This window comes from Lactuca saligna, chromosome 3 (assembly GCF_052625555.1).
Source record: "Lactuca saligna cultivar CGN05327 chromosome 3, ASM5262555v1, whole genome shotgun sequence".
NCBI lineage: Eukaryota > Viridiplantae > Streptophyta > Magnoliopsida > Asterales > Asteraceae > Lactuca > Lactuca saligna.
In genome coordinates this window covers 82,284,839-82,294,076 of record NC_136419.1, presented here as the reverse complement: position 1 = coordinate 82,294,076, position 9,238 = coordinate 82,284,839, and the positions used below count along the sequence as shown (strand labels likewise).

At 34.7% G+C, this 9,238-nt stretch overlaps 1 long non-coding RNA gene across 1 annotated transcript; it reads left to right on the top strand.

Moving 5' to 3' along the window:
* The first annotated feature begins 1,111 nt into the window (after positions 1-1,111).
* On the top strand, positions 1,112-3,126 carry LOC145033813 (uncharacterized). The gene is made up of 3 exons (XR_013677722.1): positions 1,112-1,208; positions 1,652-2,874; positions 2,939-3,126. It is a non-coding gene; the product is annotated as an uncharacterized LOC145033813 (long non-coding RNA).
* The last annotated feature ends 6,112 nt before the right edge of the window (positions 3,127-9,238 follow it).

Genomic DNA, 9,238 nt, shown 5'->3' with positions numbered 1-9,238 from the left:
AACATGCATGAATCACTAAGACATCAATCATACATAACTACTTCTCAGGACCGCCCCAGCATCGGACCGGAGTCTGGTAACATATAAACTGCGTCGGGCTAACCCCGACATCGGGCTTACCCATATATACTACAACTATATAAACGGGTCGGTGTTGGTGCCTTAGACCCATTCCTACCGGAGGAAAACTCACATCTCAACTGTCGACTCGAAGTGATAAGCTCAAACTCTCGAATCACCGCCACAAACTCCGCCACCTATATTCAACATAGAACAATATTCATAAATTCCCAGAATGCTTTAGAAGTCAATTAATCAACTCTTGGTCAAATTCAAAGTCAACGTGTAACACCCGTATTTTCAACTAATAAAAGCAAGTATAATTTACGACATCATTTATCAAACTTTAAATTAAATTGGTCGTTAAATAATATCTATTATATATTAAGTTCTATTTTGATTAAAAATCGGAATTTATCGATATATTTTACAAAGACATCATGTGTAACAATATAAAAATATGAAGACTTTTGAATATATTAGATATAATTCAGATTATGACAAAAGTATATCGAAAAGTATATAAAAAATCTCTAATATATATATATATATATATATATATATATATATATATATATATATATATATATATATATATATATATTAAATTAATACTTCTTATAAAATAAACATGTATATAATATGTTTGTTATTAAAGTATAAGTTTATGAAATAAAAGAAAACACGTAGGTATATGCATGTAAAGCAAAATGGATTCATATTTCTTAAAGAAAATGGGTGGATCCATATTTCTTAAATGGATTCATATTTCTTACACAAAATGATCCATATTTGCTATGTAAAGATTCGAGAATTTAATATAATAAATTGAAGATAAGAATGTGGGTGGATTGGAGTTTAAGCAACAATTGATACGTGTAACAGTTGATACGTGTAATAATCTGTACAAATAAGAATTAATTAAATGTACACGTGTTGATTTTGTGTGAATGAGGAATTGTGTTGATTACGGATAACTAGAAATTTATGAATGAAAACATTAGTATAAATAGAACCTCGTAGCTTCTTATTTACTCGTTCCTTTTATTTTCAAATATCTCTCTTCTTCGAGATCTCAAGTTCTTTATAGTTCCATTTCTTGTTCTGTAGTCTAATAAACAAAATTCTGAAGTTGCAAGATTATTTAGGTGAGTTATCTCACTATACTATGTATTACAATATATATCTATGTATATTAGGATAGAGAGTTAGTAGAGTAAAAATATAGTCTTTATGTGTTTTATGTTATTATACTTGAGTCATTGAGTAGAATCGAAAATATAATCTCTATGTGCTTATTGTTACTATACTTGAACTAGTAGAATAAGCGTAATATCTATTTGTTTAAATAATTAATTATTACAGTTAAGTTAGGGGTTGATGGCGAAACGGTGAAAACTCGGGAGCCTATAGACCCATGTGTAGACGACGAAATGGTAAGTAGGCCGTAAGTCTAGATACACATTTATTTGGTGGATCGGCGAAAGGTCGTGAACCATTAATTGTATGCATGTATCTGTATTGTGATATATGGTATTTTGGAAAAACTCATTAAGCCTCGGCTTACAGTTATTGAATAACTATTTTTCAGGATGCTCTTCTGATCGTGGAAAGGCTCCAGGATGAGTGTACTCGCATCGAAGAAATTAATAATGTTTTTAGACTTCCGCTAAAACTCTCTTTTATGTTTAATAAATGTATGACAATGATATTTCAATAAATTTGGGCTTTTGGACATATTTTCTATATGTTTAAAAAAAATAGTGTTGAAAAATCGGGACGTAACACAACGGTAAAGGTCAACAGTCCATGTTGACCCGGCTCGTCGAGTGCAGTCACTGACTCATCGAGTCCTTCCAGAACTGGAATAGTCGTGAAATCCCCCAATGACTTGTCGAGTTTCCCTGCAACTCACCGAGGTCATACATATCCAAATTTCGGGAAAACCCTAGCTGACTCGCCGAGTCCATGCAGAAGTCCTTACACGACAATCTTCATCGGACTCGCCGAGTTAACCATGCAACTCATCGAGTCCCTTTACTCCTTTCTCCATTCAGATGCTTTTTAAGGCATTCTAAGGCTCTATATTGCAAATCAAGCTTCCCAATGCATGTTTATCATGTAAAGTTGCAATCTTTACTAGTATGGAAGGCTCTAAAGACCTAGGATGTCAAATCCAAGCTTGCAATGGAGTTTAACAGATAAGGAAAGGTTTACACTTGCTAAAGCTGGAAACTTTATGGACTTAGAGACCAAGGTGAGTTCAAATCTGAAGTTGCAACTTCAGATGCTAGCTCATACCCAATAATGGCTACATAACATGCTAGAAAAGCCCTAATCTTCAACCAAATGAGATATAAAAGGAAAGAAGCTCAAGGTAACGACTTGATACCTTCAAATGATGCTAAATTGGGGTAGATTTCAAATCCACACACGTTCCTTGCTTCAAGCTACTTGAACTTCAAGATCCTCTCACCAAGACCTGCCTTCTAAAGCTTAAAACACACAAGAATGGAGCACACACATGGATTAGGGTTTTCTGGACTCTCAAAAGGCTGTAAGGGAGGCTAATGACCCTTTAAATAGGGTGAAAAACCCCATAAATTAGGATTTCATCCTCCAGCTCCTACTCGTTGAGTCCTGTCTTGGACTCAGTGAGTAGGTCACTTAAACACGTGGCCAACCCGCTTCTACTCGACGAGTCAGGGTATCCAACTCGTCAAGTAGATCTTGCAAATTATGAAAATTAAAGCCATAAAGTTAATACCTAAGAATTGGGGTGTTACAATTATGATGAACAGGATGAAGTTGCAGGTAACTTTATACTTATAGTTTGTTTTCTCTTGTGTTATTATTTATAAATTAACAAATATTGCAGGGAGGTCATCTTGGAAGCTGCTACCGAGGAGGTCATCTTGCAAGCTGCTAGGAAGGAATACAATTCATTAAGTGATGGGTTGGAATTCCAGTTTTAAGCCTCTTGGAATATTTTTGAAATATGTTATGTTTATTTAATATCTATTTCTATGTTTGTACTAGGTTATTTTCATGTATTATGTATGTATTAGATGCACCTCCTCTGTTTAATGTTAATTATAAATACTCGTTGCATTAATTTTGACGATACGTTACTAACAACAATTCCATCAACCATTAAACTTAAAACATTACAAATATTCGAAGTCTCTGCCTTAAACTTAAAACATTACTAACAACAACACATTAAACTTAAAGCATTAAACTAACAACAATTCCATGAAACATTAAACTTACAACATTACTACCAACAAAGCATTAAACTTAAAACAATTACATGAGTTATTTTTAATGGAAATAGAACTGTCTACATCAAATACTAATTATTTTTAACAACCTTCCAAACTTCCTCATATTCGAAGTCTCGTCCTTCACGCTCCAAGATGTAAAAATCTTTAGCAACTTCCAAGAACTCTTCATCACCTGCATAATGAATTTTCGTAATTTTCGCATAATTACACGCTTGATTGAATCATGTGACTTCTTCCTTTACATCCATCCATTTACTGACAATATCTGATTGTTTTTGGTTTGGTCCTTCTCCCATCTCATTGTTGAACAAAGCTATTATACGGGTCCATTCATCACCTACTAGGAAATGTGGGGAAGCCGGTAACGTTACACCCTCCTTAACACTAAGCCAACATCGTGTTAGAACCAACACCTCATTTGTCTTCCATGGTCCTTCAAAATTGGAACAAGGTACTTCATTCGAAGAAGATGCTACATTCAATGACATTTATGAATATGGGAGTTGGTTTCATTTAGATGATATGGGTGTTCGTTTCATAGAGCTTAAACATCTATTTATAATAATAAAAAGAGGAGTTAACAACTCTGACTACGAAATGGTTACATTTGGACTATGATTTGCAGGTTATTGCAGTGACTTATCATGTCAAATAGTCATTTATATGTTGTCATTTTGAAGTTTGACTACGATTTGCAGGTTAATAGAGTGACTTGTCATTAATGTGTAGTTATTTCAAAGTTTGACTGCGAATTACAACTTTGACTACGAAATGGTTGCATTTTGTGACATCCCCAAAATCACGGCCAGAAAAGACCGGTTTTGTTTATACTTTATTTCAAAATCAGAGTTATCTTTTAATAAATGGTTTGCGGAATTTGTCCCAAAACAATAATATGATAAAGATTTATCAAAAGCATTTCCATAGAAATGTATTCATTAAAAGACTCGGGATGTCATGTTCGTACAGATCAAAAGTATAAACAGTACAATATAAGCCTTACTACATTATTTCATATCTACAGGTCTATATCCGTAATCCCTCGTCCAAAACATCACACCTATGCTCATGCGCCACTACCTGTAATACATAAAACTGAGTGGGTCAGGCTTGGGAGCCTGGTGAGCACATAGGGTTTTCAACCCACAATAAATAAGTTTATTAATTTCATCAATCAACAATAACCCGATTACCCGTTCCCGTTATCCTCACTTTACGTCCCTAAACACCTATCATAAGGGACCTAGCCTAAGGATTATCATCGGGACGGACACTACTGCTAAGGGGATTCCTCAGCAATAAATGTCCTAATAGGCAACCATGTGGGGGATGGAGTACACCGGTGAACACATCGTTCACAACACCTACAGGTTGCGAACCTGCTAGTGTTCCACTGGACTGTCTAGAAGAGTCCGTGGTCGTCATCTATACTCCGCTAGATGACTGGATCAACAACAACAACATCGAGGCCTCTCATCATTTTATCACACATCACCTATTACATCTACCCATGTTTTACCCCCAACATTTTCGTAGATATAAAATACATATACAGTTTAAATCATTGAAAACATGTATAACAACGTTCATATAGCATAGATAGCAAGTATTCAGATAATATGCACACATAGCACGTAATTTATATAAAATACTTCATATCTATGTGTAAGTTGAAGGTAACTATGCACTCACCGGAAAAGGTGGTGATTCCGAACTCAGACAGCGCTTCGCTTCTTAAAAAGAATTTTTCTTCGACGAAACCTAGTATTATTACCACTAGAGTTTAGTTTATTATTCGTCGAGACTAATTAATAGTCTAGCTATTATTATTATTATATAAGCGTCAAAAAAATACTTATATAACCCATAATAATAGCCCAAGTATTTATTATAAGTTCCTAATAACGTTACTATAATTAAATAAAAGTTATATTAAAAATAGCGTAGGCGTAGCTCACTTACAGCGGGTTTTATAGAAAACCGGGCTTTGCTTGGAGCAGCGTTCCCGAGCCGAAAAGCTATTCTTCTCGGAGCCTTCAAGCACTCCGGGGCTTCCGCCTCGTGCTAGGGAGGTTCCCTAGGCTTTTCGGGGGATTTCGGGGCTAGAGAGAGGTTCTAGAGAGAGAGAGAGTAAAGAGAAGAAAGAATGGGAAAGGTGTGAAGAAAATGAGGGTGGGAGAGGTGGTATTTATAGGGTGAAATGTGGCTGAACTTGGTGCCACATGTCACCATCTGGTGGCAAGCCTTGGGGAGAAAGCAATGGCCAAGATTGTGCCACATCACCCATTTTCGCACAGCACACTTCCGACTTCTAAAATCCGTAACTTTCACATACGACCTCCGTTTTTGACGTTCTTTATATCCACGCGTAGGTAATAATAAGATCTACAACTTTCATTTTGACACCGTCAGCTAATTCTCGACCGATCTTAAATTTAACAGTACAAGGAGATTATACTGTTAAACGTCTGCGTAAAATTAATAACTTCTACATACGGACTCTGTTTTTGTCTGTCTTTTTACCGTTGATTTCCTATTAATGAGATCTTCAACTCTCATTTATGTTGCGTAAGCCAAAAACCGCTCGAACTAAAATTCGAGTTTCAGGCCGTGCACTGCTAAGCCGAATCTTAGAAAAATCATAACTTCTTCATACGAAGTCAGATTTGGGCGTTCTTTTTATCGATGTTCTTAGTTTAACATATTCTACGACTTTTGTTTAGATTGCTAAGGCTAAAAAGTCTTCTATCGTAAATTCACTATTTACGTTTCCCGGTGTCGTGCCGGTTTTGTCGTAAAACTTCGGCGGACCATAACTTCTTCTTTATAGCTCGGATTTCGGCATTCTTTATATGCACGGAAACCTTGAGACATATTCTACAACTTTATGTAGAGATATCGGGATTATCTCACACTTTAATTTTGACGCTCATTTTTATTCTTTATTAATTATACATTTATAATTAAATAATAAACACATAAACACACATAATTCACATAATACTCAAATATTTCATATTTATTACTTCAAAAAGAGTTACAATAGTTGACCTAGACTATTATATTGACAAAAATGCTTAGCCCTGAAAACCCGGGCGTTACACATTTGGACTATGATTTGTAGATTACTAGTACGTATAAATACAACTTATAGCACCATTTTATTATTACAAATACTAAATAAAATCTCAACTTTATTATGAGTTCCTCCCAAAAGTTCGAAATTTACTCGTGCAATGAATTAGATTGTTACTACTATGATCCAGTCAACCGTTTTTTTACATACTCTTCAGCAGGCCCATATATGTCGAATGAAAATTTGAAGAATTGAAAAAGGCCAAAGAACAACAAAAACAGGATAAAGATTCATCCCGACTTCTCAGTCAACATTGTAATGTTATTGCATCGGAATGCAAACAAACGCAAGAATGGATAGACCTCAATAAAAAGAAAATCAAAGAGCATGAAGAATGGATAAAAAAGACTAAGAAGACAATCAAAATGATTGAAAAATAGCTTGTTGACAAGGACACGGAGATGATACAGCTTAGGGTGCAAAAAGATCATTTGGAATATAATGAGAACTAGGGATGACTATATAACAATCGAGAAAGAGAAGTACCCATTGCAGTTCCTTGAGTTTAATAATTAGTTAAAAAATTATTGTAACATTATCATGACTTGGGTTTGCTGTTTTTTTAGATTAACATGTTTGTTTACCGTTAATTTCCAAGTCACAAAATCATAACAACAACATCTTAGAATATAAAAGCTTCATCTTTGGTCATAATCTGCAAACTAAATTAAAATATGAAAGCATAATAACATCTTATAAGATTTAATAAAAACATTACAATACATAATAAGTTAACAACTCTTCAATTTAAGGTTGTTTTATATAAAAATCAGCGTCATAAGTTTGTGAGCAACTCACAAAAGCACCAATATTAAATGTCATTTCTATAGTAGAAATTTTCGTGCGATGTGCTCCACTACCGGATGGCCATCCAAAACAATTGTTTCTCATGTGTCCAGCTTGACCAAATGTAGAACACTCTTTTTTAATTGGACCCTCGCCTTGAGATGAAATGCGGTTTGTGTTTCTTGGCCTGCCTGGATGACGTTTATCCATTATAGGTGGCTTAACAACCATCAAATCATCAGGGATCTCCCATTCGGATGGCTTTGGCAAAGGGTTTATTGATTCCTCATACGTTTTCCTCAGTGTTTCGGTATAGTAAGCATTTAATTCAAACTTCGAGCAGTCTTGGTAATTGTTGACTGTTAACACTCTTATGACATAACCATAAGGTATGTCATCAAGTTGTGAATGGCTACATGTACATGTTATATGTTGGAAATCAACAATCACGTTTTGTGCCCCCTTTTTGACCTCGCATTTCTTACTTAAGATCATGCGAACATCGCAATTACTAAAAGATTTTTTGTTTTCTTTTACAATATCATCGGCCCAAGGGGTGAGTATTGTTGTTTCTCCCGCTTAAAAAAATAGAAAAAATTACACAGTTAAGATCAATAACATTTAACAAAAACATTAATATTAAAACTTAATACCTGCAAAGTTACGTCTTTGAAACCACCATTGTTGCATTGTTGCATGAAAAAAAATCGATCAACATAAGTATTGGCACCTTACGTGCGTGTCTAGATAATGCATTTATAGACTCCACACTGTTGGACGACATAAAATTGTATCGGCTCCCTCTAAAATGTGCCCTAGACCAAGTTTCAGGATTTATACTTTTTAAGTATTCCCATACTGGTTATTTTTCATAAGTTCCATGGCAGCATCAAAACCATCAACTGTATATGCCCTACAAGCCTCCTAAAAAATTCTTTTAACTGTGTTACTCTTCCTGTATCTAGCTACTACGTTGAAATACAAATGGACACCAGATATTCTGTGATGAGCATGAGAAAAAATGTTGGTAACGGATGTCGCTATAGATGGAGACCTACCAAATATAATTGTAAGTTCCTCCATATTGCCTATGTAATCACGTAGTTTTTTAAAAAACCATGTCCAAGAATCTGTACACTCATTTTTGCGTATATCATATGCAACCGGTAATATTTGGTTTTATCTGTCTTTAGTAATTGCAAGTAACATAGTACATTTGAACTCGCCCTTTAGGTGGGCTCCATGTACTACAATGGTCGGTTTACAAAAATTGACAAAAGCACGTACCCACAATACATTGTATATCTATTCAAATACACCAAAATAAAAATAATATATAATAATAAGAAAATATAATAATACTAACCCAGCAACCAAGTGCAACGTACAAAAACTCAAATAGATCATCATCATCTGTTTGAATATGTGTCACTGTACTCGGATTATGTTTGACCAAATTGTGGAAATAAGCGGGAAGTTTGGTAAAAGAATCATCTTTCGTACCCCTTAACAACAACAATGCATATTGCTTCGCGCCAAGCCTGATGGTATGAGATATTGATTTTCAATTGAGCATTCATATCATTAATAATATCTTTTCCCCGATATATTCTACTATAATCTTCAGTCAAAACATTAGCAAGATATTCACCCAAAACATATTTGTTTGCTTGTCGATGATTAGGTTGCAAAACTGTTAAAGAACATGTGTGTACATCAACAAATTTATTCACTTGGAAAAGTCTGCCAATTTTTTTAATTCCTTTGGCTCTTAGTAACCATGAATAACTTGTGACAACACACACAACCTCATACCTTGATTTGGTGGATCTAATTGTCCTCGTTTGTAAACCTTCTCGAAGACATTTTTTTTCCAATAGCTCATTTTAGAAGATCTTTGTTCTTAAATATACTGAGACATTCAATCTTTTGAAGATTGATGTCTACCATCTGTGTTGGGATTCTTCAT